Source organism: Mercenaria mercenaria, chromosome 14 (assembly GCF_021730395.1).
Source record: "Mercenaria mercenaria strain notata chromosome 14, MADL_Memer_1, whole genome shotgun sequence".
NCBI lineage: Eukaryota > Metazoa > Mollusca > Bivalvia > Venerida > Veneridae > Mercenaria > Mercenaria mercenaria.
In genome coordinates, this window is record NC_069374.1 from 48038450 (window position 1) to 48066360 (window position 27911).

Here is a 27911-nt window from a genome sequence, read left to right on the forward strand (position 1 = left end):
TTAGGAATCTGGTGGCCTTTGTTCACATGTAGTCATCAGGATAGGTTTATCAGTATTCAGTAGTTCACATATGGATATCAGCAAAGCGTTGCTAGTACTGGAGATTTAATGTGTGGCCATCAGCGCAGCTTGAGTGTACATAAGAATCTGATGACCTTAGATGGCATTTTGGTAATCAGAACAAGCCTGACAATACTTAAGAATAAGGTGACCTTGGTTTTGCATATGGTTATCGGCCATAAGGGTTCATGTGTGGTCATCACCAAAAGTAAGACTGTTATTAACAGTCTTGTTGCTTTGGTCCACAGGTGGTCATGGCCCGCCCGCTTAGCTCAGTAGGTAAGAGCGTTGGTCTACGGATCGCGGGGTCGCGAGTTCGATCCTCGGGCGGGGCGTATGTTCTCCGTGACTATTTGATAAACGACATTGTGTCTGAAATCATTAGTCCTCCACCTCTGATTCATGTGGGGAAGTTGGCAGTTACTTGCAGAGAACAGGTTTGTACTGGTACTGGTACAGAATCCAGGAACACTGGTTAGGTTAACTGCCCGCCGTTATATAACTGAAATACTGTTGAAAAACGGCGTTAAACCCAAAACAAACAAACAAACAAACAAAACAGGTGGTCATGAGCAAATGTTTGACTGAGCTCAGTGGCTTTGGTCGATAATGGACATCAGCACAGGTTTCACCCTGTTTATAAGCTTGGTGGCCTTGGTGATCATCACCACTGGTTTAACATTACTTGAGAGTTCATGTGTGGCAACCAGTGCAGGTTGACTGTACATATGAACCTAGTGACCTTGGTTCATATTGTGGTCTTCAGAGAAGGTTTGACAGTACTTAAGAATAAGGTGACCTTGGTTTACATGTGGTCTTCAGAACAGATTTGATAGTAATTAAGAAAAAAGTGACCTTGTGGTCTTCAGAACAGGTTTGACAGTAATAAGGAATAGTGTGACCTTGGTTTACATGTGGTCTTCAGAGCAGGTTTGGCAGTCATTAAGAATAAGGTGACCTTGGTTTACATGTGGTCTTCAGAACAGGTTTGACAGTACTTAAGAATAATGTGATCTTGGTTTACACGTGGTCTTCATAACAAGTTTGACAGTACTTAAGAATAAGGTAACCTTGGTTCAAATTTTGGTCTCCAGAACAGGTTTGACAGTAATTAGGAATAAGGTGACCATGGTTTACATGTGGTCTTCAGGACAGGTTTGACAGTTATAAAGAATAAGGTGACCTTGGTTTACATGTGGTCTTCAGAACTGGTTTGACAGTACTTAAGAATAAGGTGACCTTGGTTTACATGTGGTCTTCAGAACAGGTTTGGCAGTCATTAAGAATAAGGTGACCTTGGTTTACATGTGGTCTCCAGAACAGGTTTGACAGTACTTAAGAATAAGGTGACCTTGGTTTACATGTGGTCTTCGTAACAGGTTTGACAGTACTTAAGAATAATGTGATCTTTGTTCAAATTTTAGTCTCCAGAACAGGTTTGACAGTAATTAGGAATAAGGTGACCATGGTTTACATGTGGTCTTCAGGACAAGTTTGACAGTTATAAAGAATAAGGTGACCTTGGTTTACATGTGGTCGTCAGAACTGGTTTGACAGTACTTAAGAATAAGGTGACCTTAGTTTACATGTGGTCTTCATAACAAGTTTGACAGTACTTAAGAATAAGGTAACCTTGGTTCAAATTTTGGTCTTCAGAACAGGTTTGACAGTAATTAGGAATAAGGCAACCATGGTTTACATGTGGTCTTCAGAACAGGTTTGACAGGACTTAAGAATAAGGTGACCTTAGTTTACATGTGGTCTTCATAACAAGTTTGACAATACTTAAGAATAAGGTAACCTTGGTTCAAATTTTGGTCTCCAGAACAGGTTTGACAGTAATTAGGAATAAGGTGACCATGGTTTACATGTGGTCTTCAGGACAGGTTTGACAGTTATAAAGAATAAGGTGACCTTGGTTTACATGTGGTCTTCAGAACTGGTTTGACAGTACCTAAGAATAAGATGACCTATGTTTACATGTGGACTTCAGATCAGGTTTTACAATACTTCAGAATAAGGTAACCTTGTTATGACCCCTTTCAAAGAAGGAAGGGTATATTGTTTTACAGATGTCAGTCGGTCTGTATGTAGACCAATTCATTTCTGGATGATAACTCAAGAACGGTTGGACCTAGGATCACGAAAACTGATAGGAAGGTTGGCCATGACCAGCAGATGACCCTGTTGATTTTGTGAGATAAGTAAGTCAAAGATCAAGGTCACAGTGACCTGGAACATTTAAACGGTTTCCTGATGATTACTGAAAAATGCTTGGGCCTAGGATCATGAAAGTTGACATTACTTAAGAATAAGGTGACCTTGGTTTACATGTTGTCTTCAGGACAAGTTTGACAGTACTTAAGAAGAAAGTGACATTGGTTTACATATGGTCTTCAGAACAGGTTTGACATTACTTAAGAATAAGGTGACCTTGGTTTACAAGTGGTCATCAGGACAAGTTTGACAGTACTTCAGAAGAAAGTGACATTGGTTTACATGTGGTCTTCAGAACAGGTTTGACAGTAATTAAGAATAAGGTGACCTTGGTTTACATGTGGTCTTCAGAGCAGGTTTGACATTACTTAAGAATAAGGTGACCTTGGTTTACAAGTGGTCTTTAGGACAGGTTTGACAGTACTTAAGAAGAAAGCGATATTGGTTTAAAAGTGGTCTTCAGAACAGGTTTGATAGTTCTTAAGAATAAGGGTGACCTTGGTTTACATGTGGTCTTCAGAACAGGTATGACAGTATTTAAGAATAAGGTGACCTAGACTTACGTTTTGGTCTTCAGTGTAGGTTTGACAGTCCTCAAGAATAAAGTGATCTTGGTTTACATGTGGTCTTCAGCACTGGTTTGACAATACGTAAAAGCCTAGTGGCCTTGGTTCTCAGGTGCTCACTGGCACATGTTTGACTGCACTTAATAGTCTGATAGCTGCCTGAAGTCGTCAACATAGGTTTGACAATACTTAATTAAGTAACTATTTGCTTTTGGTGTAAAAAAACATAATAGTTCATGTGGGTTCACCAGTGCATGTTTGTCTGGACTTAAGAGCCAGGTGGTCATAATCATATATTTGACTGTGGCTATGAGTCTGATGGCTTGGTTCACATTTGGTAATCAGCTTTAATTTGACTCTACTGAAAAGCCTGGTGGTCTTGATGAACATGTGGTCGTCACCACAGATTTGACTGTACATAAAAGCCTAGAGGACTTAGTTGTCCACATAAGGTCACCATCAAAGGCTTCCAGTTCTTGAGAGCCGAGTTGAATGTAGTCATCATCACTGAAGGATTCATGTGTGGTTATCGGCACTAGTTTGACTGTACATATGGCGTTGCCAGCACAGGTTTGATTGTACTTAAGAGCTTTGTAGCCTTTGTTAACATGTGGTCATCAGCACAGGTCTAACATTACTTGAGGGCCTGGTTGCTTTGCTTCACAGGTGGACACCAGCATCAGATTGACAGTACAGTATGATCTCCTTTGCGGGTGTGTGGTCATTAACACTAGTTTTAGTATTGTTAATATAATTGAGTCTGGTAGCCTTGGTTCACGTGTGGTCACCAGAGTATGCTTGACGGTATATATATATATATATATATCTGGTGGCCTAGTCAGGACTGTATTGACAGTATTTAAGTGTTCTTGGTTCACATGTCAGCAGCACAGGTTTGTTGGTATGATGGATTTACAGGTGCATCAGTGCGTATTTGATTCTTTGTCCGTCATCAGTCTGTGCGTCCGTGTGTCAACAATTTCTTGTCTGCACGATAGTGGTTTCATTTATGATTTTATTTTAACCAAACTTGCACAAAACTTGTATCACCGTAAGATCTCGATTCCTTTCTTGAACTGGCCAAATCCCATTATGATTCCAGAGTTATGGCACCTGAAAGGGCCAAAAATAGCTGTTTTGACCATGTCTGCACAATAACAGCTTTATTATGTCTTCCCCCCCCCCCCCCCCCCCCGGATACATATTGTTTTTGCCCTGTCCGTCCGTACATCACACTTCATTTCCGAGCAATAACTGGAGAACCATTTGACCTAGAACCTTCAAACTTCATAGGGTTGTAGGGCTGCTGGAGTAGATGACCCCTATTGTTTTTGGGGTCAAAGGTCAAGGTCACAGGGGCCTGAACATTGAAAACCATTTCCAATCAATAACTAGAGAACCACTTTGCCCAGAATGTTGAAACTTCACAGATGATTGGTCATGAAGAGTAGATGACTCCTGTTGATTTTGGGGTCACTCCGACAAAGGTGAAGGTCACAGGGGTCTGAACATTGAAAACCATTTCCGATCAATAACTAGAGAACCACTTGACCCAGAATGTTGAAACTTCATAGGATGATTGTTCATGAAGAGTAGATGACCCCTATCGATTTTGGGGTCACTCCGTCAAAGGTCAAGGTCACAGGGGCCTGAACATTGAAAACCATTTCCGATCAATAACTAGAGAACCACTTGACCCAGAATGTTGAAACTTCATAGGATGATTGGTCATTAAGAGTAGATGACCCCTGTCGATTTTGGGGTCACTCCGTCAAAGGTCAAGGTCACAGGGGCCTGAACATTGAAAACCATTGCTGATCTATAACTAGAGAACCACTTGATCCATAATGTTGAACCTTCATAGGATGATTGGCCATGAAGCGCAGATGACCCCTATCGATTTTGGGGTCACTCCGTCAAAGGTCAAGGTTACAAGGGCCTGAACATTGAAAACCATTTCCGACCAATAACTAGAGAACCACTTGAGCCAGAATGTTGAAACTTCATAGGATGATTGGTCATGAAGAGTAGATGACCCCTAGCCGTCTTGGGTTTATCTAAGTTTGACAGTACTTTTGAATGTAGCCGTTTTGGGTTTATGTTAGTTTGACAGTACTTTTGAATGTAGTCGTCTTGGGTTTATCTGTTGTAATGACAGTAACTTAAAGTCTTACGTGGTCATCAGCACATGCTTGACTGTAAAAAAGAGCCTGTAAGCCTTAGTTTACATTTGGTCTTCAGCATGTGTCTGCCTGTACTTAAAAGTTTATGTGTGGTCATCAGTGCAGGTTTTACAGTACATTAGACTATACCTTAAGAGCCTGGTGACCTTGTTTTAAGTTTGGTCATCAACACTAATTTGATTGTACTTAAAGAGTCTGGTATTTGTTCAGCGTGGTCATCAACACGAGTTAAGCAGTACTCACAGAGCCTGGTAGCCTTGGTTCAAATGTGGTTATTAACACAAACTTGACTGTGCACATAGTGCCTGGCAGCCTTGGTTCAAATGTGGTTATCAACACAAACTTGACTGTACACATAGTGCCTAGTAGCCTTGGTTCAAATGTGGCTATCAACACTAATTGGACTGTTCTTAAAGAGTCTGGTATTTGTTCAGTGTGGTCATCAACACGAGTTAGGCAGTACTCACAGAGCCTGGTAGCCTTGGTTCAAATGTGATTATCAACACTAACTTGACTGTACACAGTGCCTAGTAGCCTTCGCCCTTGGTTCAAATGTGGTCAACATCAGTAATTTAACAGTACTCACAGAGCCTAGTAGCCTTGGTTCAAATGTGGTCATCTACACTAGTTTGACAGTACTGAGTTGGATGGCCTTGGTTAAAAAGTTGTCATTAGCAAACTTATGACCTTATTGAGAACTTGGTGGCTGTGATTCAGGTGTGGTTATCAACACAGGTTAGACGGTAGCTATCCTGATTGTATGGTTCAAATGTGGTCATCAACACTAGATTGACAGTTTTTAAAAAAGTATTAATAATGGCCTTGGTTTATATGTGGTCATCAGCACCTATTTAACAGCAATTAAAAAGCCGGGTGGCCTTGATGAGAATTTGGTCATCAGCATTAGTTTGACAGGATTTAAGAGCCTGTTGTCATTGGTCTATAGGTTGTCATCAGCACTGGTTTGACTGTACATCACAGCCTGGTGGCTTGGTTCAAAGTTTGTCATCAGTACATGCTTGACTACTAAAACACCTTCTGTCCTTGAATCACATGTGGTCACCAGCATTAGTTTGACTGTACAAAGCGTCTGGTGACTTTTATTTACTTTTTTGTTGTATTTAATGTTGCACTAATACAATTATTGGTCCAATGGCGACTTTCTAGCTTTTATGATGGCAGAAGATCCGAAATCCCCCATGCATTATTTCACCACGAGCGAGCACCTAGATATAACCACTGACCTCAGGGCTTTTCATGCTTATATAACAGAGGCTTATATTAAAGGCCTCTTCCCAGTCCAAAAATATACTATTTTTTCCCAACTATGGCAGAGATATTTCCTAAAATTCAAGGTAAGATTTCCCTTAATCATACCAACAGACGGTTAAGATTTTGTTTAGATTTATGTTTTTAGTTTTTCAAGAGGAAGCTTTTGTCTAGTATAGGCTTTTTGTTGCACTGGAGCATAACAGTGCTCAGAACCATGTGTGACACATTACAAGTCTAATCTGTTATGTTATATGGCCTGGAATTTATTCAGTGTTTCAGGGGAGGTAAATTTGATTCCTGTTATGGTGTTTTACTTGCAGTTGATTATTTTTCCCAAAATGGACAATTTTTGCGCATAAATTTCCCAAATTGAAAGGTCAAGGCCTCTTCCCAATTTCCTGGTGAAAAGCCCTGGACCTTCAATAAATCAGCTAGTTGAATATAATATAAATACTTTCAAATACATCTACTTCTGTATTCAGAAAAAATATGCTGGCTACAATGCAAACCTGGCCCGTTCTACTTTAGATCCACATAACGTTAGGAAGTGTTCAAAATCTTTGATGAAATGTTTTGCTTAAAACTTGAATTGAGTTGTTTCTCATGGTTTAGGAGATGATTAAATGGTTTTCATGAAAGGTTTACCGTATCTTTTTTTCTTTTTTTCATCACCCATTTCAATATCTAAGGGGAGACTTTACATCTTCAGTTTTACCCTGACAGTCCTCTGCTGTATTTTCAGACTCTGCCTGAGTCACACACACACAGCCTGAGCTACAAGCTCTGAATGAAGGAACTCCAGAAAATCTTGTGGCTGACCAGTTTGTATGGTATGTCAAGCCCACATCAGCTTTTTATATATATATTATATATATAAACACAATAATTGATAGCAGCTGTGACAGATCAAAGTTATTTGTCATTGAATTCTATGCATTATTATCACCTTTCTGTGTTCTGGAAGATCTAAACTAAGGTTAACTGAGGTCTTCTACCTTTTTAGCTCGACTATTTGAAGAATAGGGGAGCTATCCAACTCGCCCCGACGTTGGCGTGAGCGTCACACAAATGTTAAAGTTTGCGTACCACCCCAAATATTTTCAAAGTCCATTGAGATATTGCTTTAATATTTTGCATACTTGTTTACCATCATGACCCCAGTCTGTAAAAAGGAGGAGGCAACTCTATCAAACATTTTGACTGAATTATGGCCCCTTTTCGACTTAGAATAAATGTTAAAGTTTGCATACCACCCCAAATATTTTCAAAGTCCATTGAGATATTGCTTTGATACTTTGCATACTTGTTTACCATCATGATCCCAGTCTGTAAAAAGGAGGAGGCAACTCTATCAAGCATTTTGACTGAATTATGGCCCCTTTTCGACTTAGAATAAATGTTAAAGTTTGCGTACCACCCCAAATATTTTCAAGGTCCATTGAGATATTGCTTTGATATTTTGCATACTTGTTTACCATCATGACCCCAGTCAATAAAAAGGAGGAGGCAAATCTATCAAGCATTTTGACTGAATTATGGCCCTTTTTCAACTTAGAATAAATGTTAAAGTTTGCATACCCTCGCAAATATTTTCAAAGTCCATTGAGATATTGCTTTCATATTTTGCATACTTGTTTACCATCATGACCCCAGTCTGTAAACAGGAGCAGACAACTCTATCAAGCATTTTGACTAAATTATGGCCCCTTTTCGACTTAAAATATGCTTATTGTAATGTTAAAGTATTACTCATAGCTTATATTATACTATCAAGCACTAAGAATAGTCGAGCGCACTGTCAACTGTCAGCTCTTGTTTATGCCCCTGAAGGGAGGCATATTAGTTTTCAACTGTCCGTCCGTTCGTTCCTTAGTCACATCGTTAACTTTTTGCATGAAGGCACTTTACTCGCGAACCACTGCACCAAGGACCTTCAAACTTCACATGCTGATAGTACTTATTGAGTACACGACCCCTACTGACTTTGGGGTCACCACATCAAAGGTCAAGGTCACAGGGGCCAATGTTAACTTTTTGCAGGAAGGCACTTTACTCGTGAACCACTGCACCCAGGACCTTCAAACTTCACATGCTGATAGTACTTATTGAGTACACGACCCCTACTGACTTTGGGGGTCCACGTCAAAGGTCAAGGTCACAGGGCCAGTGTTAACTTTTTGCATAAAGGCACTTTACTCGCGAACCACTGCACCCAGGACCTTCAAACTTCACATGCTGATCGTGCTTATTGAGTACACAACCCCTACTGACTTTGGGGTAACCACGTCAAAGGTCAAGGTCACAGGGGCCAATGTTAACTTTTTTGCAGGAAGGCACTTTACTTGCGAACTACTGCACCCAGGACCTTCAAACTTCACTTGCTGATAGTACTTATTGAGTACACGACCCGTACTGACTTTGGGGTCACCAGGTCAAAGGTCAAGGTGCTGCGGGGGCATTTGTCACCATTAGTGACAGCTCTTGTTTTTTTTTAAATAGGGGCATTTGGCCCCTTTTAGGGGTTGTTAGAGCTAAAAATAGAAAAACTTACTAGTAATCTTTAACATTTATATGGTCCTCTATCAAATTTGTTCAAATGGGGACACTTGGCTTCTTTATGGGCCACTAGAGCTAAAAATAGAAATACGTTTAAACAACTTCTTCTCTTGAACTGCATAACGGATTTTAATCAAACTTGGTCTGTAGCATCATTATATGGTCCTCTATCAAATTTGTTCAAATGGGGGCACTTGGCCCCTTTTAGGGGCCACTAGAACTGAATATAGAAACACATTTAAATGACTTCTTATCATGAACTGCTAAATTAATCTTCATCAAACTTCGTCTGTAGCATCATTATATGGTCCTCTCCAAAATTGGTTAAAACGGAGGCACTTTGTCCCTTTTAAAAAACCTTGATGGATCTTCACCAAATTTGATCGGAAGCATCATTATATGGTCCTCTTCCATGTTTGTTAAAATCGGGGCACTTGGCCCCTTTTAGGGGCCGGTAGAGCATTTTAAAAGTGTTTATTTTATGGCAGTTTTTACAGTGTACAAAATTCAAATTTGAATCCACTAGCCCGTTTGGGCTACCAGATAGGAAATTTTCCAAGCCCGACACTAATTTCACTAGCCCGAACTTTAACACCTTAAAATACTTAATTTTTGCACCATATAACATTTTGTTTTACAGACATCTTTATGAATGTTTGAAGGAATAGAAAAGACATACAGTACATGTTTGCCATGTTTTTGAAAAAATTTAACTCTAATAACTCCAGTCCAGATCAGCATCGTCAGAGTCCAAAAGCATCGGACATGACACTCCTTGCCAAACGAAATCTAAACTGTAACGCACGATTTTTTAGGATCCACACTCGCCAATTACTGCTACTCGGACTGTTGACAATTTGCAAGATGTAATAACGAGTGCTGAATACACATTTACACACACGCTGATAGCATGATTTAAGCTCTGCCTGCTGCAGGTACTTGTGAGATTTCCGCGAGAAGTGTGAAAACCAATCAAATTATCCGTTACACTAGAGGTGATTGTGACGTACCGTCTTTGACACTTGGTGTTTGATTGTCATCACGTGAGAGTGCAAAAACCAACAATAATTCCATAAGCATTCCTCAGTCTGGACGAGGAAAATTCGGTAGCCTGGTCGGGCTTGTACCTGCGGAAAATCAGTAGCCCGAGCTGAAATTTGGTAGCCACAGGCTGTCGGACTACCGGGAATTTCGAACACTGTTTTTAATTCCCCCGCCGTGGTGGAGGGATTATAGGAATGGTCTCCGTTCGTCCTTCCGTCCGTAACAAAATCTTGTCCGGTCCATATCTCCTAAACCCCTTGAAGGATTTTCATGAAACTTGGGTCAAATGATCACCTCATCAAGACGATGTGCAGAACCCATGAGTCAGCCTTGTCGGTTCAAGGTCAAGGTCACAACTCAAGGTCAAAAGTTTGAGCCTGCCATTTTGTGTCCGCTCTATATCTCCTAAACCCCTTAAAGGAATTTTATAAAACTTGGGTCAAATGATCACCTCATCAAGAGGATGTGCAGAACCCATGAGTCAGCCATGCCGGCTCAAGGTCAAGGTCATAACTCAAGGTCAAAGGTTTGAGCCTTCCATTTTGTGTCCGCTCTATATCTCTTAAACCCCTTGAAGGAATTTTATAAAACTTGGGTCAAATGATCACCTCATCAAGACGATGTGCAGAACCCATGAGTCAGTCATGCCGGCTCAAGGTCAAGGTCACAACTTAGGATCAAAGGTTTGAACCTTCCATTTTGTGTCCGCTCTATATCTCCTAAACCCCTTGAAGGATTTTCATCAAACTTGGGTCAAACGATCACCTCATCAAGGCGATGTGCAGAACTTATGAGTCAGCCATGTCGGCTCAAGGTCAAGATCACAACTGAAGGTCAAAGGTTTGAGCCTTCCATTTCGTGTCCGCTCTATATCTCCTAAACCCCTTGAAGGAATTTTATAAAACTTGGGTCAAATGATTACCTCATCAGAACGATGTGCAGAAATTATGAGTCAGCCATGCCAGCTCAAGGTCAAGGTCACAATTAAGGGTCGAAGGTTTGAGCCTTCAATTTGGTGTCCACTCTGTATCTCCTTAACCCCTTGAAGGATTTTCATCAAACTTGGGTCAAATGATCACCTCATCAAGAACTCATGAGTCAGCCATATCAACTCAAGGTCAAGGTCACAACTGAAGGTCAAAGGTTTCAGCTCTGTATCTCCTAAACCCCTTGAAGGATTTTCATCAAACTTGGGTCAAATGATCACCTCATCAAGACGTTGTGCAGAATTCATGAGTCAGCCATGTCAGTTCAAGGTCAAGGTCACAGCTAAAATCAAAGGTTTTACCCTTTCACTATCCATAGCAGTGGCGTGGGATTTAGCTGTCTTTCAGACTGCCTTGTTAGTAATAGATTATCAGTGGTAACCTAACTTTTACTAAATGTTATTAATATGTAATAGTATCATATTGTCGTTAACAGTCTCTTATAATTCATAAATAGAATGACCATTTACATTTTTATCTTACTATACTGGTTGGGAACCATTTTCCGGACAGGACTAGTTTCCGGACACATGTAAAATCTGCTTTATTTCGTTGTGATTCATGTAATTGTTTCATCTAGATCATTTAGATGTTTGTTCTTCATGTCTACAGCAAACCACTCTTTTATAAGGCTGTATAATATGTTTTGGTTTTTGATGATAACTCACCTGCGTTTACAAAACAACTTTCTGTCTTAACGGGGCATGAAGATAGCATTGCGCATGTGCAGTAGTTCACACATGCCAAAGTATCAAGTAGGGAAGAAATAATCAAACTACATAATGATTGTCTGCTGACAGCATGTTCTACTTTTAATTTAAAGCTAAAAGTTACGTAAGATGCAGGGCTGTCGATTTTTGCACTAATTTTATTCTATATCTATTGGAATTATCAAGAATTCATATAAGACGAAAATCGAGTTTTTTGTAGTCAACCTCGGTTTGCTTTCGTAGCTGCTATTGAAAGTCGAGTTACGTTTTGTGCGCAATTTTGAAGAGATGAATGATAAAGAAATGTGTAGAAAGAGTTTAATTACTTATTTTGATATCAAATTAACAACAAAACACTGTCAAAATATTTGTCCGGAAACTGGTTTACCTGACGGGAAAAATAATTCATTTTAGTGACCCGATTTGAGGTCCCATGGAACCTATATTTTACGTCACAACGCGATGCTGATTACAGCATCGGATGTGGAAGGAGCTGAAGTTTGTGCAGTGTGAGCTTCATTTATGTCAAATAATTTTTTACGGAATAATGGAGCCGAAATATGAAAATGTGTCTGGAAAATGGTTCCCAACCAGTATATATATGCTTTTACATGTATCGACTGTATAAATATAAGTGGATGACTTAAATAAATAAATAAATAAATAAATAGATAATAATAATAGAGCTTAAAAGTCTTTAAAACTATATCACTAGGTCAAGCTTGTTAACACTAAAGAGGACAATGTCATATTTATGGTCCAATCTTAATAAAAAATAATTCAGAATATTTTTCTTAATGAAATCTCAGAATAGTTAAAAATTGAGTCAGGTAGGGGAAAAACTAGGTCATTTGTTTAAATGACATCTTTAGAAGAGTTAAAAATTGAGTCAGGTAGGGGAAAAACTAGGTCATTTGTTTAAATGACATCTCAGAAGAGTTAAAAATTGAGTCAGGTAGGGGAAAAACTAGGTCACTAGGCAAAAATAGAAAGAAAATATTGTTTACACACTAGAGTACATGTTTTACTCCAGTCTTCATGAAACTTGGCCAGGATGTTTATATGCTTGAATACTCGAACGAAACTGGGTCTTGTCGCGTCAAAAAGTAGAAATAAACATGTTTACACTGTAATGACATTATCTCATGTGAGTGACCTAGCGAACTGTTGTTTAACAACATGCATTTTCAGTTAAAATATTTTTTCCATAGCACTGAACAAACAACTGTTCTTAAATGTTTTATATTTATTACAAACCTTGCAGAAAAACAAAACATGTTTACAATTTTTTTCAGATCACCAGTTGCAATCTAGAACCTAGATTTCAGCACCATTAAGTAGTGAATTCGTAGACCATTAGTTTTACGTCCAGGATCCCTCTTCAGCGGAAAATTTATCACACAATTGAATGATTGTACTGTTGTACCTGGATCTCAAGACATTTACATAAGTTAAACGGTAACTTAGTCTTTACATTCAACCAATTCTACTGGACTGGTAGACACAGACTGATGAAAGTACTAAGGTTTGGACCATAGACAGTATATTACTAACTGGATCCAAGTTTAACTAAAATGTAACTAAGCTTGCAGATCAGCTGTTGTACACAACTATTTGCATACAAGCTCCTATGAAATTTTCTGTAATGTTTAAAAGATAGTTTTTTTCAACACAACAATATGAATCTGATTTAGAATAATAAGCCTCGCAGTGAAATTCTATTTTAATAAAGAAGTTGAGATTTTAAAACTAGTACATGTAGAATCACCTGTAGTGATCAGCGACTTGTACAATTCTTTTGTTTATGAGAATGTTTATGTTTTTAAATTTGAACCTAGGGTGGAAGCAATCAGGTAATTATAATTATGATGTGCACAAATTGTCAAGTTTTTTTTTTTACCTGGCATCAGTACAAAGTGGACAAGATAAACTCATAACAGCTCGTCTAATCAAAAATAACATGTATACTGACGAGATATGAAAACGCAACAAGCGCATGCCTGAATATATTTTTTCTACCAAAAGTATTGCATTGTAATGTTAACACAGACAGATATTCTATACTCATTGTTTTCAAATTTAATCAGCACAACAGATCATAAAACTTACACAATGGGAATAGTCTCAGTATCGAGATGTGTTTGTGTTGAACAGTTCAAGGTGATACTTTTTTGTATTAAAAGTATATTCATGCATATGTTTTTTGCATTTTCATATCTTGTCAGTGTATTGTTGTAAATGTAAAAATTGTACATGTCATGTCATATGTCTTTCATTCCGTCATTTCATATACTGCCATTAGTTTGTTCAAGACTATCAATACTCAGGGAAATCAGATTCAGTACGCTGTACATAAAATGCCTTTCTTATATCTCATTTTGTACATACATGTACATAGCATAGACAACACATTTTTAATTGACATATAAGTATACTGTCTCTATGTAGCATTTTCATTGTCACTTAATTGATGCCTAGCATTATGTTACAATACTCAGGGAATACACATCTGTCATATTATCATATACCTATTTGGATTGATAGCACAGCTTTAGGTTTGGAGGAAAGTTGTGCTAACAGAAGTTTAAATACGTGTTCCTCCTTTAGCCTGTTATTTATTATCTAGTTCTTGTTTGTATACTAAGTTTTGAATATGTTTTCCTGTATTGTTTTGTACATAAACATACATTGTTTCAGAAGAATTTACATGTAAATAGGTTGTTGATACATGTATATATCTTGTGTTTGGTTAGGAAAGTAAGGAAATACAGATTGTTTCGTTATTATGTAGCAGACTGCATCGTAAATGAGATAGTTTTATACTTACCTTATTGATATGATTTATGAAAAACAAATTACACAGGTGCATTTTAACATTGTGTACATAACTGTAAATTTTGTGCAGATCTTTGTCACCCATCACATGTAGTAACAAGGGACATAAATTTTAAACACATTGTTATTTGTCTTTCAAATTAAGTTAAGGGATTCTGGTTAGGGATTACATTATGAAAAGTTTTACAAATTTCCTCTGACCTCCAGATCCTAGAATTGTTCAATGGTTTTAAATTGATTTTGACCCTTAGCTGGCTGAATTTCTAAAATGGACCATGATCAGACTGTACGGATGTGCAGGCTGATCTTTGTCTCAAATGGTCGCAAACGCAGAATCACTTGCTGCCAGCAAGCTAACTGTTAAAACAGAAGTTAATAAATGATAGTTGTAAAGTTAATTTATCTTATGAATGGGTTATACCATGTTTTAGATAGGTCAGCAATGAGTTAAAAAAACACACAAGTCAAATCAAAGTTAATCATTTGGAATACACACCTAAAATATATACAAAAACATGTAATCATAAAGAACTTTCACATTTCATAATTGTCTAAATCAAACTGATTTTTTTTTTTTTTTTTTTGGTTTCGATGATGGCTTTTTACTTCAGATGTTATTTTTGTATACATATTCTGCTGACAAGTGTGTACAGTTATACCGCATTGCACAGACTATAGTATAACATTAACTTCCCTGTCTGAAATTTTTTGATAGATTTTCATGAAACTTGGGTCAAATGGTAACCTCGTCTAGACGATGTGCAGAACCCATGAGTGAACCATGTCAGTTCAAGGTCAAGGTTACAACTCAGGGTCAAAGGTTTGAGCCTTCCATTTCGTATCTGCTATGTATCTCCTTAACCCCTTGAAGGATAATCATGAAACTTGGGTCAAATGATCACCTCATAAAGTCGATGTGCAGAACCTATAAGTTAGCCATGTCGGTTCAAGGTCAAGGTCACAACTCAAGGTCAAAATTTTGAGCCTTCCATTTCGTGTCCCCCCTGTATCTCCTAAACCTCTTGAAGGATAATCATGAAACTTGGGTCAAATGATCACCTCATCAAGATGATAATGCAGAACCCATGAGTCAGCCATGTCAGCTCAAGGTCATGGTCATAACTGAAGGCCAAAGGTTTGAGCCTTCCATTTCGTGTCCACTCTGTATCTCCTATACCCCTTGAAGGATAATCATGAAACTTGGACCAAATGATCTTCTCATCAAGACAATTGTGCAGAAATAATCAGTCAGCAATATCGGCTCAAGGTCAAGGACACAAGGCCAAAGGTTTGAACCTTACGTTTTGAGCCTTCCAATCTGTGTCCTCTCTGTATCTCCTAATGCCCTGGAAGGATTCATATGAAACCTTGGTCAAATGATAACCTGTCCAAGTCAATGTGCAGAACTTATGAGTCAGCCATGTCAGCCCAAGGTCAAAGTCATAACTTTGGGTCAAAGGTTTGAGCCTTCCATTTTGTGTCCACTCTGTATCTCCTAAACCCCTTGAAGGATTTTCATCAAACTTCGGTCAAATGATCACCTCATCAAGAATTCATGAGTCAGCCATGTCAACTCAAGGTCAAGGTCACAACTCAAGGCCAAAGTTTGAGCTCTGTATCTCTTAAATATCTTAAAAGGATTTTCATGAAGCTTAGATCAAATGATCCCCTCATCAAGACGATGTGCAGAATTCATGGGTCAGCCATGTCAGTTTAAGGTCAAGGTCACAGCTCAAGGTCAAAGGTTTACCCTATTACTATCGGTACCAGTAGCGGGGGATTTAGCTGTCTTTCCGACTGCCTTGTTTGTAATATAAACTGTTTGGACCTTGAGTTTTCCAGTTACATTTGTAATTCACTTGTACTTAGTTTGTATATAACATGTTTTTTTTATTTTAAAATGTACAGTAAGTTGTAAGTGCTCTTAATAACATATCGGGCCTCGGCAGATGAGTGATTAAGGAGGACGACTTCGAGTCACTTGCCTCTCACCATATAATGGTTTGAAATAGAAGATCAGTTGTCCTACCCAAATACTAGCCCATGCCTGAAAATGCCTGGAGGACTCTTAGGGTCTTCCTCCTACATTAAAAGCTGAGAAGTTGCTATATGACACAATACATCAAAAGCTAAGAAGTTGCTATGTGACATGATTGTGTCGATTGGAGGTTAAACATAATAAAATGATAACACATACTTTCCATATATCGATGTGCCCTCTGCCAAGTAAACCATTTCAAAAGAATTCGTATTTGTTTACTTGTCAAGCTTGTAAATATGTATATATACATTATATTTTTTTGCTGAGGTTGTGAATGTAAATGGGCAGCAGTGTTTAAAGTTTTCTGTGTGTACATATAAGCATTTATTTTTATCATTGAAGTAACAGAATTTGTGTTACAGTTCAGTGTGTAGAAAACTGTAGTAAAATAAGTCAAATTAAAAAGCTATATACAATTTAGTAACTGCTACATAAATATATTTCTGTTTGTACATAATTTTATTCAATCATGCTTTAATGTGAAAATTGTATTTGTTTTTGTCTTCATTCAAACAATGATTATGTTTGAAATGTAATGTAGAATTTGTTATATGAACTCCATATATTCAGTCTATTTAGTCCAAGAGCATGAAAAGGGAAATAACCACTGGAGTAGAACGTATATATTTTCTGTCCAGTAAGGTAAATTACAAGCAAAACAACTTTTATGGAGCAGCAGCTTCTCTAAATTAGATTTTATTTACAATATAAGATACAGTATCAGTATTACCACTGTTCATTTATCAAAGTTAGCAACACTGTATTTCATTTAATGTTACATGTATGCTCTTATGTAACAATCCTTTTGAAGGAAACAAGTCGAAATGAAGACTTTGCTTCCAAAACAAGAAAACAGTTACAGTATTTAGTAACAATTTTCCAGTTCTGGAAGTAGGGAAAAACCATAAATTGATATCTGAAACAGAAAGTTTCTCTACTGCATTAGAAAGATTTGAATGTAAATTAGCATTTGCCAGAGCATAAATATTTCATAACAAAATCATATATATATATCATAGCCATATGAATTACGTTTGCTCGTAAAACATTGCACTGAATACTTGTTGATAAATTTGCTAGAAAATACACTTTGTTTGTTTGACAGTGACACTGAGCTCTTTTCGAAAATTGTGTTTCAGGTTTAGATTGCTAAAGCATAAAGTAAACAGACAAATATGCATGCAAAAGTCAAACAATAATAGTGTTTGTGTGCGGGTGGCCTCTATTCACAGGTTAAAATAGAGAAAAAATATTTAATTTGGAAACGAAATAAACAAAACGCTTTATAGTTAGTTGAGCTCTGCTCACGGGGAATCTTTGGCAAAGGTTCGACTGTACATAATTATTTCATTTATGATAAGTTATTCATATTTTAATAGTTTGTTTTCTAAACAGTTTACCAACTTATTTCAACCATCTTATCAGAGATAAACTATTTCCACGCAATATGTTGAAGCCTTTTTAAAGTTTCACATAAAATTTGCAACCAAAATGGTATATTATAGATCCGTTGTTTTCCTGTTTAAGCGCCTGTATTTGTCTTTGACATGTTTTGTTGTAGATTGAGGTATTTATTGAAATGATAACTGTTTGATAGTTGTTCTAACATAATATATATATTTTAATGACATTGTTTATATCATTTTTATATGATACATTGATATCGCTAGTATTAAAACTGAAGCTGCAAAAATGTTGTTATAGGAAAGAAAGCGTCTATTGATTTTAGGGACACTTATTTGAAAAGCAGTCCTTCAAGCTTCTGTGAATGTTCTTCATTTATAATGAATCAGGCCATTTTAGTAAAAGTACAGTAGTACTTTATAGTAATCAAGCCACATTTCAGGGTTAGCCAGATAATGGTGGACGGAAAAGATTATTATGTATTCCAGTTAGAGTGGCATTTTCATGCTTTCTTTTAGCCAGTTTCTGTTGTATGATAAGGGCCTATACTTGACATATTGGTAACAATTCAAGATTATTTGCATTGATAGAAATGTAAATAAGTTTTGTTACTCATATGCCACATTTTAAATGTCAGTTTTGAAGATAATCCATACTGTTGACCTTTAAGACAAAAAATCTTTCTTAGTCAGATAATGTAGATTCTGTGATTATCATTTGCTTATATTTATGCCCCCCTTCGAAGAAGGAGGGGTATATTGTTTTGCAGATGTCTGTCGGTCGGAATGTAGACCAATCCGTTTCCGGATAATAACTCAAGAACGCTTAGGCCTAGGAACTTGAAATTTGATAGGAAGGTTGGTCATCACCAGCAGATGACCCTGTTGATTTTGAGGTATGTATGTCAAAGGTCAAGGTCACAGTGACCTGAACAGTTAAACGGTTTCCGTATGATAACTCAATAACGCTTGGGCCTAGGATCATGAATGTTGATAGGGAGGTTGGTCATGACCAGCAGATGGCCCCTATAGATTTTGAGGTCAGTATGTCAAAGGTAAAGGTCACAGTGACCCTGAACAGTTAAACAGTTTCCGGATGATAACTGAAGAACGCTTGGGCCTAGGGTCTTGGAAGTTAAAAGGGAGGTTGGTCATGACCAGCAGATGACCCCTATTAATTTTGAGGTCAGTATGTCAAAGATCAAGGTCACAGTGACATGGAACAGTTAAACAGTTTCTGGATGATAACTCAAGGTTGCTTTGGGCTAGGATCCTGAAAGTTGATAAGGAGGTTGATCATCACCAGCAGATGACCCCTATTGATTTTGAGATCAGTAGGTCAAAGGTCATTGTCACAGTGACCAGGAACAGTAAAATGGTTTCCAGGTGATAACTCAAGAATGCTTGGGCCTAGGATCAGGAAAATTGATAGGGAGATTGGTCATGACCAGCAGATGATCCGTATTGATTTTGAGGTCATTAGGTCAAGTTCAAGGTCTCATTGGCCAGGAAGAGTTAAACAGCTTCTTGATGATAACTTGAGAACACTTAGACCAAGGGTCATGAAAGATGATAGAGGTTTATCATGACCAGCAGATGACCCCTATAGATTTTGAGGTCAGTATGTCAAAGGTCAAGGTTACAGTGACCTGGAACATTTAAACCTTTTCCAGACAATAACTTGAGAATGCTTGGGCCTATGATCATGAAACTTGATAGGGAGGTTGGTCATGACCAGTAGATGGCCCCTGTAGATTTTGAGGTCAGTAGGCTAAAGGTGAAGGTCACATTGACCGGAAACAGTTGAACCCGTTCTGGACGATACCGTGAGAACGCTTGGGCCTAGGATCATGAAACTTAATAGGGAGGTTGATCATGACCAGCAGATGATCCCTGTTGATTTTTAGGTCAATAGGTTAAAGGTCAAGGTAAGGTTGAACCAGAACAGTAGAACCTTTGTTTACAGGGAGCATATAATTTCTGTTCCTTGTGCAATTACTGAATGCATCAAGGGGTGCATTTCGTGTTCGACAAGCTCTTGTTTATATTTACCTTGTTTTCAGTTGTTTAAAATATGTTCAGTATAATTATGACCTTACCAAAATATGTGCAAAACATATTTTACTGCTTATAACTTTAATGTATAATATTGTACTATTGAGAATGTGTCAAATTAAAAAGTAACAATGAATTAAAATTTGACTTTATTGTTTATTATTCCAGTTTTAATAATTTGGTTGTTTCATGTGGAAATGTAGAGCTTGAACACTGAGAAACTGACATAGTGAGATAATGACACAATGAGAAACTGGCATAACGAGATACTGACATAAAGAGAAACTGACATAATGAGAAACTGAGATTCTGACATACCGTGATACTGACATTTAGAAACTAACTTAATGAGGAACTAACATGATGAGAAAATAAAATACCCAGTAAGAGAGATACTGACATAATGAGAATCTGACATGATGAGATACTGACATACAGAAAAACTGACATAATGAGATACTGACTAGATGAGAGATTGACATACAGGGAAACTGAGATACTGATATACTTAGACATTCTGAGACACATTGAGAAACTGACATACTGAGAAACTAACATACTGACATAAAGAGATACTGACATAAGGAGAAACTGACATCTGAGCAACTGGCATACTGAGAATCTGATATAATGAGAAACTGACATATATGAAAACTGGACATACTGAGATACTGAGGGAAATATAAACTCTGTTATGAGTAAAGATCTGAGTACTTTTCCATCATGTATTGAACGTTCAATAGAGTTGATTTATTCCGCAGGGTGAGCTATTGTGATCGCTTACCGTTGATTGTCCGTCCATCCACACTTTCCTTTAAACAACATCTCCTAAACCACCGGCCAATTTTGATGAAACTTCAAAGGGATGCTGGTTGGGTGGTCTTCTATAAAAATTCTTTAAAGTGATTCAATGTAGAACTCTGGTTGCCATGGCAACCAAAAGGAACATTTTTAAAAATCTTGTCCAAAACCACAGGTCATAGGGCTTTTATATTTAGTATGTAGCATCAAGTTTGTTCAAATTATTCTCCTAGGATCAAATATGGCCCCGCCCTGGAATCATATGGTTTACATAGACTTTATTTAGGGAAAACTTTGAAAATCTTCCTTTTCAAAACCACAAGGCATACAGACTCAATATTTGGAATGTGGCATCATCTAATGTTCCTCTATAAAGATTGTTCAAATTATGCCTCTGGGGTGAAAAGAAGCCCCATCCTGTGGGGTCCCAAGTTTTACATAGACTTATATGGGAAAAATATTTAAAAATCTTGTCTGAAACCAAAGGACCTAGGCTTTTGATATTTGGTACGTAGCATTGCCTTTTGGTTTCCCACCAAAATTGTTCAAATTATGCCCCTGGGGTGAAAGGAGGCCGCGCCCCGGGGGTCACAAGTTTTACATAGACTTAAATAGAAAAAAATCTGTTTGTCTGAAACCAAAAAACCTAGGCCTTTAATGTTTGGTATGTAGCATTGCCTTTTGGTTCTACCAAGATTGTTGAAACAATGCCCCCTGGGCGAAAAGATGCCCCGTCCCAGGGTTCCAAGTTTCATATGGCCTTAAATAGGAAAAAACTTTAAAAAAAACTTCTTGTCTGAAACCAATAGACCTAGGCCTTTGATATTTGGTACGAAACATTGCCTTTTGGTTTGTTCAAATTGTGCCCTTTGGGTTAAAAAAGACGCCTCACCCCGGGGTCTTAAGTTTTACATAAACTTAAATAGGAAAACAAACTTCTTGTCTGAAACCACAAGGTCTAGGTCTTTGATGTTTGGTACGTAGCATTGCCTTGTTGTTCTCTACAAAGTTTATTCAATGTATGCCCTGCGGTGAAAAGAGCACACCCCCCCCCCACACACACACACCCACGGGCCCCAACCCAAGGTGAGCTATATAGGGCCATTATGGCCATCATGTTTAATATTTAAATAGGTGTTGAGTTGATAATGGAATGATCTTCTGTGCAATACAACAGTATGCAAGTTAGGTAGCTCGCAAGAAAATATGCAGTATTTTGGAAAATAAATTTATGTTGAAATCTTCAATTACAATTCAATACTAGTTGAAAGTCTCTTAAAGGGGGTTGTATGTCGAAACATAAGCTGATTTGGTACATGTATAAAAGTCATGGATTTCTAAAATCGGACCACTACTGAAACAGATGTTGCACTTCGGAATGTCAGAAATTGGGATACCATGGAGTAAGCAATGTGTGCTTATGAAGCCATTTACACACTTCTGAATAATTTATTTCTAAAGATTAAAATATAACTCGTGTTAAAGTTTTAGGCAAGGCAATAGTTACATGGAATTCAGGAAAAATTGTCAAAATTGATATCTTAGATTATATATCCAGCTGCCACAGAGAGAGAGAGACTGACACAAACTGTCAATTATGACGATAAACACCTTCAGAGGCGCATTATATACACAGGTGCCAAATTCATCTTCTACTAGTACGGAAACAAGGTGACCAGGCCCCGTCTTCACACAACATTTTTCGGTCTCAGCTGAGTTTGAGTTTGAAATTTTAATATCAATTTGAGCAGCGCCATGGGAAAACCATCATAGTGGCTTTGTGACCAGCATGGATCCAGACCAACCTGCGCATCTGCGCAGTCTGGTCAGGATCCATGCTGTTCGCTTTCAAAGCATATAGCAATTACAGAAACCGTTAGCGAACAGCATGGATCCTGACCAGACTGTGCGGATGCGCAGGCTGGTCTGGATCCATGCTGGTCGCAAAGCCACTATGTTGGTTTTCTCATGGCGCGGCTCATTTTACTAAAACTTTAAGGTTACATTTCAATGAAACAGACCATCAATACTGAATAGCCACTTAAAACTAGTTACAGTACAACCTCTGTAGAGCAACACCCTTTGGGAGATACAAATATTGACTATTATGTAGAGGTTGTTGTTCTGGTGAGGTAGATTTGATAGTATAATTTAGCTTTAATAGGGAAATTTAGATGATGTTGTTATAGAAATATTTTTTGCATAAAAGAGAGCCGCTCTGAAGAGATTCTACTGTATTAATCAAAAATTAGTTTTAATTAAACATGCTATTTAGATATAAATGACAAATATAGTCTCAGTTGAGAGGAAAATCTTTTAATGGTTACAGGCCTGTTTAGCTAACAGCTTATCTGTTCGCAACCGTCTGGTTCTTTAACATGCGCGGTGTGTAGCATTGATATACGCCAAGTAGTCTTTCCTGGGAAGAACCAGTACTAGCCAACAGAAATTTCTAGTGAATTGACCGGGTTTCGTACTCCGCACCTCTGGATTGACACTTAGCAATCCGAAATACTAAATATGAGCCGTGCCATAGGAAAACCAACATACTGCGTTTTCGACCAGCATGGATCCAGACCAGCCTGCGCGTCCGAGCAGTCTGGTCAGGATCCATGCTTTTCGTTTTCAAAACCTATTTCAGTTAGGGAAACCATTAGCGACCAGCGAATTTGCAGGCTGGTCTTGATCCATGCTTTTCTCATGGCGTGGCTCAATTATGAGAAAACCTCATGTTTAAACTTTATTCAGTTGTCAACAGTTTGATCTTCACATGTAAGATCACAGAGTCTCGTGATAAACGTCTTATCTTCTAATTATTTTATCTCACAAAGGATGAACAATTCTTTCTGTACATAATACTGCTTGATTCCAGACATATTTTAAAACATGCAATAAACCACGAAAAATTACGGTATATCAATGAGTTGGATTAATCTTTTTTTTACACAGTTTATCATTTTTGTCAAAAAGAACAGATAATATAGAAGTCACATTTCATGTTCTTTCACGCGTATCATCAGTGAAAAACACAAATAATATTTTCACTGTTATTTCAGTATTTCACTGAAAAAAGATAATCATTATCTGACATCAATTTGGCACAATAGTTCTCCGTCAAGCAACCCCCTCGACAGCCTAGTAGTAGTATGTCCGCTTCCAGTGCGAGAGGTAGTTGGTTCGATCCCCGACCGCGGGTTCGATTCCCGACCGCATAACACCAAAGACGTGAAAAATGGTGAAAAACGCTCAGCATTAAAAGGGAAACTGGCTTCTTTTCTCTCATAGGCCTACCCTCGTGGCGATGGACTCCATCAGGATAGAATGAGTGTCGAGAGTGACTAATATAAGTTGCAGAACTTGCTTCTCAATGGACCTAAAATAAGTTATCTATAAACTTAGCGAAACTTGTAATTCATTTAATAATATTATTCATATTTGCAGGGAAGTAAGGTCACAGTGAATCACTTGAAATTTTAATGGATAGACAAGCCTGGAAGCTAGGCAGTAGACCACTGACACTGTATTATATTAAGACCAGACAGTGTCTAGGTCCTGGTTCTAGTCTAGCAAAACCTTTTTGTGTCCCTTTGGTTTCTTAGATACTGTTACAACATTGCACCGCGTTAAATGAAATGATCTTCATTCTAATATCCTTTTCTCTGTTAAAACACTCTTACGCTTGAATGACGTCACGTTAACGTGCGGTGACGTCAAAGTTTTTGTTGCGACCAAGAAAAAGAGCTTCTATAGGCCTGTCGTCTACTGATTTAGATGAAGGGCGTATTAGAATCGAAATTATTTAGAGCAAAAGAGTGTTTAACACTATTTATACACTCGGCGATTATGCGTCGTAAAAATAATTACACTCGGGCTGCGCCCTCGTGCAATTATTACCCCCGACGTATAACTGTCCATCGTGCATAAATAGTGTTAAAGTACACTTTTTTTCTATAAATTATTTCTTAAAAAATGTCAATCGCTTTTGCTAAAATCTTGGGTGGGGCAAAGAGCTATAAAATACTTCTTTGGGTGGGGTAAGACGCGTTTACATTTATATCTTTATATTGAGAGTAATTATAACGTCAGGAAATGAACATGAGTTACATTCCACATCATGAATAATAAATTATGTTTATTCCAGAAATTCTGTTTTTCGGAATCAATTATCTTCTTTGAAATCGCGCAGTGCCTATGATAGGTTTTAACTAACTGCACTTAGCATAGTATCATACGATTGCTACATACATGTTTCTCTCTATATTGGAATTAATTTGTGTGTATAACCTCTTTTTCATCTTTGTTCGTATCAAGTCACCAGTTGTTACAGATATAAATTTAAGATTTTAAAGCTGAATATTTCTATTTGAATAAAGACAATCCACCGGTCTTTAACTCTTATCATGCTGGACACGATTGATACTGTCTTTGTGACCTGTGTAAATCATAAACAACCTGCACCTCCATGCAGTCTGATTGTGATCTGCACTGTTCGCCATTCGGTCACTGTTATTTCGGTAATCTCCCCTTTTGACACTTAATGGTACTGACCAAATTGAAAGATGGTCAAGTCCATTAAAGAAATTAAGCAGTGTATGGGTTAATATGTTAAAACGATAACTACTGCGAAATGTTGCGGTTCGACCAGATGTGTCGACGCTCATTGACAAATGGAAAAGGCGTATTCTTCTGAAAGTTAAGAGGTCAACGTTTAGTGCACACCCCGAAAATAAACTCTTTTTTTGTGATTTCACTTTGTGTAGTCGAGCACGCTCTAATGACAGCAACTCTTGTCATGTTGTACTATTTTTTTGTCATGTGCTCGGGCTGATGGAGACGACAGGTCATTACACAAGCTAGGACACCATAAAACAACATATTGTCGTGTTGTAGTTCTGTCATACAGTCAGGAGCGTTACGCGACAAAACGAGAAAACAACATGTTCATCATTGTTTCGCCTTCCGGTTTCACTTGCAATTAAACCGTAGTATGATTTCTAAACAAGTGAGAACATAGATCCATAGGCCTATGAAAGACTAGGTAGAGTGAATTCTATGAATAAATTGAGGTGAGTTGAACATTAATTTCAGAAACTAACCATGTAAAAAATCACAGCACACTCCACAGATGGTACATAATATTGGGCCTGTTTGCTGTATTTTGTCCAAAGGACTTGGCAAGCCTGAGAAAACTTGATAAAACAGTTTCCAAATACAAACAGCATACTCCCCAAACCTAAGATATTAGTAATTTGTTTGTTTGATACACAGGTAAACCACACTTTTCCACCAGTCACTGTTAATATCCTTTAAAATAGCTCTCATTCTTTACAATAACTTGCGTATAAATTTCTATGTAAATAATTCGACCTTTATGCCAGCAAGTAGTTTTACACGAGACAATCACGTGCAGAGGTTTAAAAGGAATCGTTCAACAGATGTTACATGCCAAGTTTGATGGAAATCCACCAAATAGCTTATGAGTAGAATTTATTTTAAAAATTTTTGTGTAGTTGACTCTGGAAGCATTTTATATGAAAAAGAGATAAATACAGATATAAGACACTGAAAGAGTTCAAAAAAAAGGATGCTTTATTCCACGTTCGCCGGTGTATATCTATCTACGGCCTCATGGGAAGTTGTGGACAACGGAAGTCAGAGCTCAGAGTCCCTGGCTACCGTCAGTTAATAAAAATGACTAAAATCTGATAGTAATTTAGTGGCAGTAAATTAGTTTGTTATTTCGATCTAGCAATGAATGAATATCGTAGTTTGGTCCTAAAAAGTTAATTCAAGTTAAGCTTTGAAAACTTATAAGCAATAACTTCAAATGAACCACAGTCCTTCAGAATGTACAAAATATTGGAAAAGACTGAATATACTTGTATGTTTAAGAATGTAAAAAGAATTACAAGGATATGTAAAAAAAGATGAAGGAATCATTCTCAATTTTGAAATTCTACAGTCAAGGAAATGCGGACATAATGCATGTCACCAAACACCATTCACTTTTCAAGGCAAACATCTATTTGACTGAGTGTTGATCGCCAGTCGGTTTATAATTTTAAATAATGCCAGCTAATTCTATGTCCGCTCTATATTATCACTTAAATTTGCGTATTGATCAAAACACTTACTCTACAGACAGACATACTTAGATTATCTTAACTTTTGGGCTAAAGTTTACCTTCTTTATGGCAAAAATAGTTTAATGCTAAATTTGTTAGTTTACCCTACGGTAAACACAAGCACAAAACAAAAATAACATATATTCACAGTTGTGTAGGTTTTGTATTCCTAAAGATATTTCAGTGTTATCAAGAACGAAGATAGCCTAACCATGAAAAGAAGAAGGGAGATAACAAAGGTATAAATACCTTTCAAAATGATACTTGGGTTGTTTCCCTTATGCTGTTTTTTTCATGTTTAAATTATAGGTAATTAAAAGATTTTTGTAATATCTTATTACTCTACATCGAACAGAAAAGTACTCACGTCACAACGTTATATCATACTAATTAAACATCAAATATTGAAAAAACACGTGAAGGTGATACATGTATACTGAAATTTAAACAAAACATTCAAGCCGTACTGCTGGCAGAAAGACAATGAATCGTAGGTGATGAATAATGTCGGTAGACATATCTTTTTATTCCAACGAAGGAGGTCATTTTGAAATCGCACTGTCCGTCCGGGCGCCAGTGTAAATTTTTGTCCGGGCTGTAACTCTGACTTACAAAAAATGATTTTGAAATAACTTGGCATAAATGTTCTACATAAAAACCATAGACTTCTAAAAATGATCTTGACCTTAGAGCTAGGGGCCTGAGTTTTGCGCATGACACGTAGTCTTATTATCACGGTAAATATTCATGCCAAGTTATTTCAAAATCCCTTCATGGATGACAGAGTTATGGACCGGAAACGAAACAGACCCTGTTTACCTTTTGACCTCTAAGTGTGACCTTGACCTTGGAGCTAGAGATCTAGGTCTTGCACCTGACACGTCATCTCATTATGTTCAAATATTCAGGTGAACCAGCCCTACTGTTACCTACTCTCCTTTTATATTGAGAGACAAGAATTCTTAACTATAGAAATATTAAACTCCTTTGAGGCTATTTTGTTCAATTATACAAACCGGGTTTCCTAAGAAATAAATATATTCAAAACGGGTTTTCT

General features: G+C 37.5%; 1 long non-coding RNA gene across 2 annotated transcripts in view; it reads left to right on the forward strand.

Moving 5' to 3' along the window:
• The window catches only part of LOC123527487 (uncharacterized), a 43992-nt gene extending 23922 nt beyond the window's left edge, over positions 1-20070 (forward strand). For both annotated transcript variants that reach the window (XR_008367098.1, XR_008367097.1), the window contains 2 exons: positions 7041-7128; positions 12890-20070. This is a non-coding gene — a long non-coding RNA (uncharacterized LOC123527487). The remainder of the gene's footprint in view (positions 1-7040; positions 7129-12889) is intronic.
• Positions 20071-27911: the final 7841 nt, after the last annotated feature.